This window comes from Crocuta crocuta, unplaced genomic scaffold (genome assembly GCF_008692635.1).
Source record: "Crocuta crocuta isolate KB4526 unplaced genomic scaffold, BGI_CrCroc_1.0 scaffold598, whole genome shotgun sequence".
Lineage (NCBI taxonomy): Eukaryota > Metazoa > Chordata > Mammalia > Carnivora > Hyaenidae > Crocuta > Crocuta crocuta.
In genome coordinates, this window is record NW_027532848.1 from 383,112 (window position 1) to 391,459 (window position 8,348).

An 8,348-nucleotide genomic window follows, 5' to 3' on the forward strand; every position below is an offset into this window, starting at 1 on the left:
AATGGTGGGGCTCCTGGGTGGCTCGATCAGTTGATCTTCCAACTCTTGATTTCACCTTAGGTTGTGATCCCAGGGTCAAGGGATCCATGCTGAGCACTGAGTCTGCTTATGATTCTCTCTCTCTCGCTCTCTCTCTCGCTCTCTCTCCTTCCCTCCCTCCCTCCCTCTCCCCTGCACATACATATTTTCTTCCTCCCTCTCTCTCTCTCTCTCAAAAGAAATAANTCTTTCTCTATCTCTCAAAAAAAAAAAAAACAACTATCAATGGAGAAAAGAAGTTGGAGTAGACAGTTTCAGACTATCAGTATCAGGGTTGTATCTCTTGTAAGTGTTTCCATTTTAAAAAAATAACTGTGAGTATACGATTATAAAACCTATGACAAAGATAAAAATCCGACCCTTGAATTTAGCTTGGTTTGGCTCCATGCCAATAGTCTTCCTTCCTCTCACTGTTATTCCATTTCGCATTAACCCATTTTCCTGTGAAAGCCTTAATTTTATTTCACTTATCGACTGGCTTTAGGACAAGGCACTCTTATTTTTGCCTTCTTTGTGTTTGTTCTTGTTGTTTCTATGCTGCTGTTTGTTCTTGTTCTGCTTTGATAGGATTGTAACCAGTGGCAATCTAGGCTTTATAAACCCTTTTTCGTAAATCATTTTTTGCATGCCATTCATGGGAATTTAGAACACTTTCACTGTAAGAGAAATTGTTGCAAAACAGATACTCTTCTTTAGTCTTAAATTTCTTCCTTCTAAATGGCTGAATAATATTTTATTACATTTGTGCCAATAATTATTGAAACGGTTGCTTTGTTGGATGTATAAGTTCTTTCCAACTTTTTGCAGTTTTGAAATGCAGAGCCAAGATCATTAAAGTGTTAAGAATCTAAAATAAAACAAAACGACAAAAGAGTGGCTGCCATCTTGCTGGACCCCATGAGTTACCATTTCCTTGTTTCTGGTCACACTCCACCCTTCATCATTGCAGTACACAAACTATGTTTAAGTTGGAGATGGGGGGGTGGGGGAGGAGGGCGTCCATTTTTCCTCAAGGCAAATGATATGAACATTGAGTGTCACCTGGATTAGGTATTATTTATAATGTTACGGGGGCATCAAACCTGGTCAGCATTGTTTCTGGAATTCAAAGGGGCTTTGGACGTCCTCCCATCTCATGATACTGTTGCTCAGTTTGTATCTACTATTACTGCTTTTGTGATTTGCATCATCCCTTGTGATGGTTCATTCTATATGTCAATTTGACTGGGCAAGGGGATGCCCAGATATTTGGTCAATTGTTTTTTTTCTGAGCGTGTCTGTGTGGGTGTTTCTGGATGAAATTAACAATTGAATAGATAGACCCAGTGAAGCACATTCCCCTCCTCTAACAAGGGTGGGCCTCACCCAATAATTTGAAGACCTGAATAGATCGAGAAGGCTTGGGGTGCTGGGGTGGCTCTGTCACTTGAGCTTCTGACTTCAGCTCAGGTCATGATGTCATGGTTTGAGTTCGAGCCCCACATCGGGCTCACTGCTGCTGTCAGCTCAGATCCCACTATGGATCCCCTGTCCAACTCTCTCTCTGTCCCTCCCCTACTTGTGCTCTCTCTCAAAAATAAATAAGCATTAATACATCAGTGCTAACTCTCCCCACAGTATGGGAGAATTCCTTCTGACTGAGTGCAACTGAACTGGGGCATTGATTTTTCTTGCCTTTGAACTCGAGTTGGCACATCAGCTCTTACTGAATCTCAAGCCTGCCAGCCTTTGGACTGGAACCACACCATCGGCTCTCCTGGGTTTCTGGCTTGCTGACTCACCCTGCAGATCTTGGGACTTGTCAGCCTCCCTCATTGCATGAGACAATCCTTTTAATCCTATTGGTTATGTCTCTGTGAAGAACACTGACTAATATACTCCCTATTGCCCTTTCTACAGCCTTTGAGATCTCCAAAGCCACAGGCATAACACTCTACTCTTGGTGATACCTGATCTTTGCTAATCTTTAATGGTCAGATAATAGTTATTTAGGTCACTTATAAATTACTTTGTTCATAACACTTCACAGTCCTTTCCAATAAGGAACATGGGATGAGACCAGACGGCATTTACATCAAATACATTCCTCTTTAACCCCTTATCAATGTACCCAAATGGGACATGTACGATTACAGCATTAGTTTCCAGTTGATTTTCCTGACTTCTCAAGAATTTTTGCTGAACTGGGGAAAGATGTCTTCTGCCTTTGCCTAAGTGACTCCATTCTGATATAAAGGTAGATCGAAGATTCAGCACAGCAGAAAGGAATCAGCTTTGCTTAGGTCCTAAAGAAGTATTTTCTCTCTTTCATGACATTTTTACATGCCATTTGATAGTATTTTGCTTAAGTGGAAGCTTTGAAGTGAAGAGTTGGAAGAGAAAATTCCCAGAATATGAGAGGATAGCGTAAAAAATACCACCCTGCAGAGAAATGGCCAAGGTTAAATGAAGCAAACTCTAACCAGAGACCTGATACAATTTTGAGTCTGTGGCTCTCCCGGACAGGGGCCAGAAATGGTCCTGCCAGATGGAATTAAGAATAAATCACTTGATGGAAATGCAGATATAAGTACCAAAGAAACAAAAGCTGAAGAAATTCCTCATGATTCTCTATCTAAACACCTTCTCATTAGGGCGCCTGGGTGGATCAGTTGGTTGAGTGTCTGACTTTGGCTCAGGTCATGATCTCATGGCTCATGGTTTGTGGGCTCGAGCCCCACATCAGGTTCTGTGCTGACAGCTCAGAGCCTGGAACCTGTTTCAGATTCTGTGTCTCCCTCTCTCTCTGCCCCTACCTCACTCGTCCACTGTCTCTCTCTGTCTCAAAAATAAATAAAACCAACCCAAACAGAACAAAACAAAACACCTCCTTTAAATGAGGAAACCCGAGTACAGAGAGGTCAAATAACACTCCTAGTGTTTAATTTTAAAAATCCATTTAAATCCATTTTAATATCCTGCTACTAAAAATGACAGAAATCATTCATTTTAAACTTACACCTTAAAAACAACATTATCCCTTTGCCCAGTTGTACCCATATGTTTTCCTTGAGTTGAGTTCATTAAGGACCATGGAAATATGGTTACAGATAGAGGATAGTTTTATATCTGTCTTCTGGCATCTTATTGACTCTAATATGAGAATTTTTGAATTATTTTGAAAACATTATTAAAATTGTCATGTTAAAGAAAATGTCACTTGACTACCACAAAATATACTTTTTTTTACACTTTCCTTTATTAACTTTAATATTTTTCAAGTAGAAAATTCTGGGTTAGTTCTGTTAGACGGCACTAAGTGTGTTTTGATCATTAAAATGAAAATATAATTTTACTTTACAGTATTTGATGTTTCCTAACCTTTAAAAAGTCAACATTTAATCACACCTGAAAATTGCAGGATCAAATTTTGAAAGCCTTCAATTATTCACATAATTTCAAGAGAAAAAAGCTACTTTGCCATAAAACTTACATTTTTGTTTTGTGAATTGAGTCTGGTACCAAATATCCATTATGGTGAGGGTTAAACATAATAGAGTATAGCTCCTTTCATGAAAATATTATTCAGTGAGTTTCTGCTTTGACACTGAACTGACCTTGTAATTAATGCTGTACACTATCCTTTCATTATATGCTGGATTATTAAATATGACTTATTGGCAGCATAAAGGCACAAAGTTCTGAAATGCAATTTATAACCATGAAAAATGTCTGAGCTTTGAGTGACAGTTAAATCTGGAAAGATGGGTCAGTGTTATGAAACATGAATAATGAAGCATTTTAAACTCAAGTTTTTGGTTAAATCATTAATATGATTGTTTTAGAAGAAAGTCTGCATCTATCATGTAGCCAATAAGATGTGTATAAATGCAAACATTTGTATTGTGTGAAATACTTAAAATGAAAACTAGTTTTCTACATTCATTCTTACATTGGTTTTTAATTTAAATCACTTTAAGTGTCACAAATAAGCTTATTGATTTTAAGCTCTGTATGTTACAATTGTGTTTAAGCTGTTAACGTAACATCTCTTAGAGTGATACTGTTTAAATGGCGAATTTTCATTATCTAATAATAGTTACCATTTATTCAGTGCTTACTGTGTGCAAATATACTACACTGAGATCTTTTGCATTTATTATTTAATCTTAAAATCCTCACCTCAGATCATTCTGTTTACAGTGTGACTAGAATCCCTCTAATTTGAACCAGACAGACATTTTTGTTGTTATAGTCAGAGGTGGATTATACCAGCACAGATGGATATGGGTAGGAAGTGGATGGACTCATTGAGATACAAGAAGAGTCCATCCCCCACAGTACCCCTTGGACATGCAAGTTGGTGAAAATACTGTTTGTAGTTAAATGCACCCAGAATCTAAGTCCATTTTACATGTAAACATTGTGTGTGTGTGTGTGTGTGTGTGTGTGTGTGTGTGTGTGTGTGTGTGTGTTTTGAGGGAGAGGAATCAATGCTTTAATAGTTAATGAATTTTTCAGGAATGAGGTACCAGTGTTCAGAACTTTACTCATAGCTGTTTCCTACATCAGAAAACTTGGAGAGTGGTGCCACTTGTGGAAATGTGCACATGAAAGGGGAGTCTATCCCTAGGTACAAGTGTCTGAGCTCTTTAATAAGGCCTTCTAGTGTGGCCCTGCAAACATTTACACATATAAAAGCATTTTAAATTTAAATAATTACTGAATTTTGTTATGGAATAAAATTGTTATTATCATTATTAAATAAAATAAATTATTTTACTACACCCTCATACTTAGAGCACTCTCCAAGCTAGGGTACATGACCTATTCATCCCATTTCAGGTCAGTCATGTGGATATTACCAATATTTTTCCTAAGAAGGTAGATATTAGGTCTATACAGGTCAGAACAACAGATCAAAACCCTGTGATCTTTTAGTATTAGAGGACACAACCAGACCAATCTGGCTTCCCATACAGGCTGTTAGTTAACTATATATTTGATGTTGGGCAAGTTGCTTTACCTCTGGGTTTTAGTTTCTTCATTTGTAAGATGAAGCTACTAATACTACCTTTATCCCAGGGTTACTGTGGATGTAATAAAACACAATTACAGCAGATAAGTAATCAATGAATACTATTGATCAGTAGTATGTTATGTTACCTCCAGAATGGGCCAAAAGTATATTTTTCACATCACAGAGTATATAGTGCATAATCCAAGGATACCACAATAACAGCAAACATGGATTGAGGGTATAATATGTTCTTACCCTGTGCTAAGTTTGCTACATGCTTTTCCCATTTATGAGGTTTGTAAGATTCCTCATAGAAATCTTTCCAACCTAAAGTTTAGAAAGGTTAAGTAATTTTCTCAATGTCATGTAGCCACTGAGTATTTAAACCTCAATTTTCATTCCAGGTGGCCTAACATCTATCTGATCTTCTAATCACCACTGCCTCTCCAATATTCCATTCACATTCTAGGTGAAAAGAATGAGAAAAAAAGACAACGTTATACAACAGAATGTAGCAAAATATTAAAGTATGTAAACACATATATATGATATCTCTCTATCTTGCCATAGCAAGTCTCTGATATGAGCAATTGACATAGTCCATGGGGAAAATGTATTCATTACATTATCTATGATCATCTATCTGTGTGTTTGTTTGAGAACTCTGGCAACCAAGCCTCAGCTTGCAGGGATAGTTACAGAAAACTCAATCTTTGCCTCCAGAAACTTACAAAATAAAGATGAGTATATGAATAGGAACATGGAACAGAGTACAGTGCCAAGTTCTGCTAAAGCAACTGATGCAGTGACTTCTGGGTTATATTGTTCTAGGCAAAAGGAGCACAGAAAAGGGAGATGTAAACTTAAAAACAGAATTCTTAGATGCAGATGATAGCAGGAGGGAATCAAAGACCATTCCAAACTCCCAAAAGGCAGGAATTGAACATATGATAAAGAAGGGATAAAGCCTTGAAGGATGTGAAAGTGGCAAAAGAAAGAAAGAAAGAGAAAAAGAAAAGGAAAAGGAAAAAGAAAAACTTTCATCAGGAAAGAGGAGGCAAAGAAAAACCCTCAAAAGCTGAAAAATATTTTAATGAGCAAATTGACAGATAGCAAAAGATATATACCATACTGTTTCCTCATTGCAACAAAAGACAAACTGGAGTGATTGACACTTTTAAAAGCATAAGCCTAAAAAGCAATTGTAGAGGAAGAAGTGATGAAAATGTGTTCATACAAGAAAGATGGTCCCAAGATTTCAAACCTCCCTGTGAGATAAATACATGTACATTTTCTTTAGTAGCCAAAGGAGGATATCTGGGAAAATAATACACAATGATTTTTCTGGTTTCATATGCTTGGTTGACAAAACAGTAAGGCTATCTGACAGAAGCTTTTCTATTGCATGAGAAAGTTAGGTAATCTCCTAAATAACTGTATGTCCCAGGTAGTGTGTATCCCTTGTGTAGTTTTCCATGCTGGTCTTTAATAGAAATTTATCCTGGGGTGAGTGTTTTAAAGAAGCTATTTTTTTCCTTTCTTGCTGCTCATTTTCAGCATAGAATTAACTCACAGATTTGACTAGGGATAAATAGATCCCAGAGAGATGTATGTAAGTGTATTGAATTCGGGAGTAACATCAAATTAGATCATATTTGGTTATGCATGAGGTCAGAGGACAAAATGAGAATAAACTGAAATCATTTATTAGCCAGCTTGGGTTCTTTTATGCAAATCCTAGGAAGAAGGCATATCACGGTAGGATACATTCTTAACGTCAATTTATTCCTAAAAGGTATTTTCATAGGGCACACTGCAGGCCATAGACGTGTCTCACAAATTCAAAGGGCTAAACCTTCTACATGCACAGCAATAAACTTGGAGAATAATTGTGAAGATGATGATTCTGGAACTTTTTAATGGCCCCAATCATTAGCAAAGATTAAAATAATATTCAACATTCTATATTTACCAAGGCAATAAAGTGGACTAATGTATTTTAAAGGGGCTTTAAAATGCAGAGATGAAACAAACAAAATGATTTTGATTTAAACTTCATAAAACACATAAGTTAAATTAATCAAATGTTTCTGTTTTATGAGTATTCTGATTGAAGTGATTATATTTAGCCAAGGCAGAAGAGGCAAAGGGAAAGTATGGGTATGGCATTCTGTTTACTTAGATAATTATATTGTTTGGTTTGTGCTGAGCAATTACAATGTGCCAGACATTGTCGTAGGAGCAAAGGATGCTAAAATTATGTTGTGAAAACTTCCCATGTGGTTGAAAGGGAACATGAATAGATCTAGAATGAATGGGAAAAGGTTTTCAGTGTAGACACCTGACTTCACATGGCAATCCTGAATCAAACAAAGTAGTTTATGAAGATTGGATTATTAGTGAAGCAGAATGGCCATGCCGTTGACGTAGTACCTGGCATAAAACTGGCAATTTTGATCATTTGTGCTTTCATTGTAAAATGAGTAAAAATCTAAGGGGAACAAATGGATAGTTTTTCTGTGTAACTTGAAGCATAGCTAACTTTGATTTTTTTTCTGTGGTTAATTTCCCCTGAAAACACACACACACACACACACACACACACACACAAACACACACACACGTAACCTTCAAGACTCCTTTTGAATATTTTTCTTAAAGAGTATATTCTCTCAATATGTGCATTTTTTATTTATAATGTTTTTTTGAGTATTTTTGGTGTTGTTGGTCTGCCTGCTATGAAACCCATTGTTAGCAGTGTAAGGATGAAGTAGAAAGCCTGAATATAGAGTGACTTTTATATTAACTTCATTCATTTAATGATACTCAGTGAAAATATGACATGGTCCATGTTGAATATGGTTATGAGACAGATATTCACACCCCAGCTCCAGTACTTTCTAGTTGAGATTTACTTGGAAAAAATACATTTTCTCAATTGCGAAATGCATCATATGCCTACTTCAAGGCGTTTTGACATGATTAAGTGATATGATATAGAAAAGAATTTGTATACTGTCAAATGCTAGATAAACATGTGGAGTTCAGTTGTTACAATATTTACATATAAATTACATATATATATGTTTATATCATGCTCTTTAATTTTAAACTTGAGACTTCATTTATGATTAAAATAAGTCATTTTATATTTCTGGTCCTATTTTAGAGGTTTCTAGTTGTTCTTAAGGTATGAAAGTTTGATTTTTATAAATATTCATTAGTAGAAGTTAAATGATTATTTCTAAGCAGACTGCACTTTAATATTTTTGTTTCTGAGGATATTTTTGCTCTTAAAGCCATCCAACTC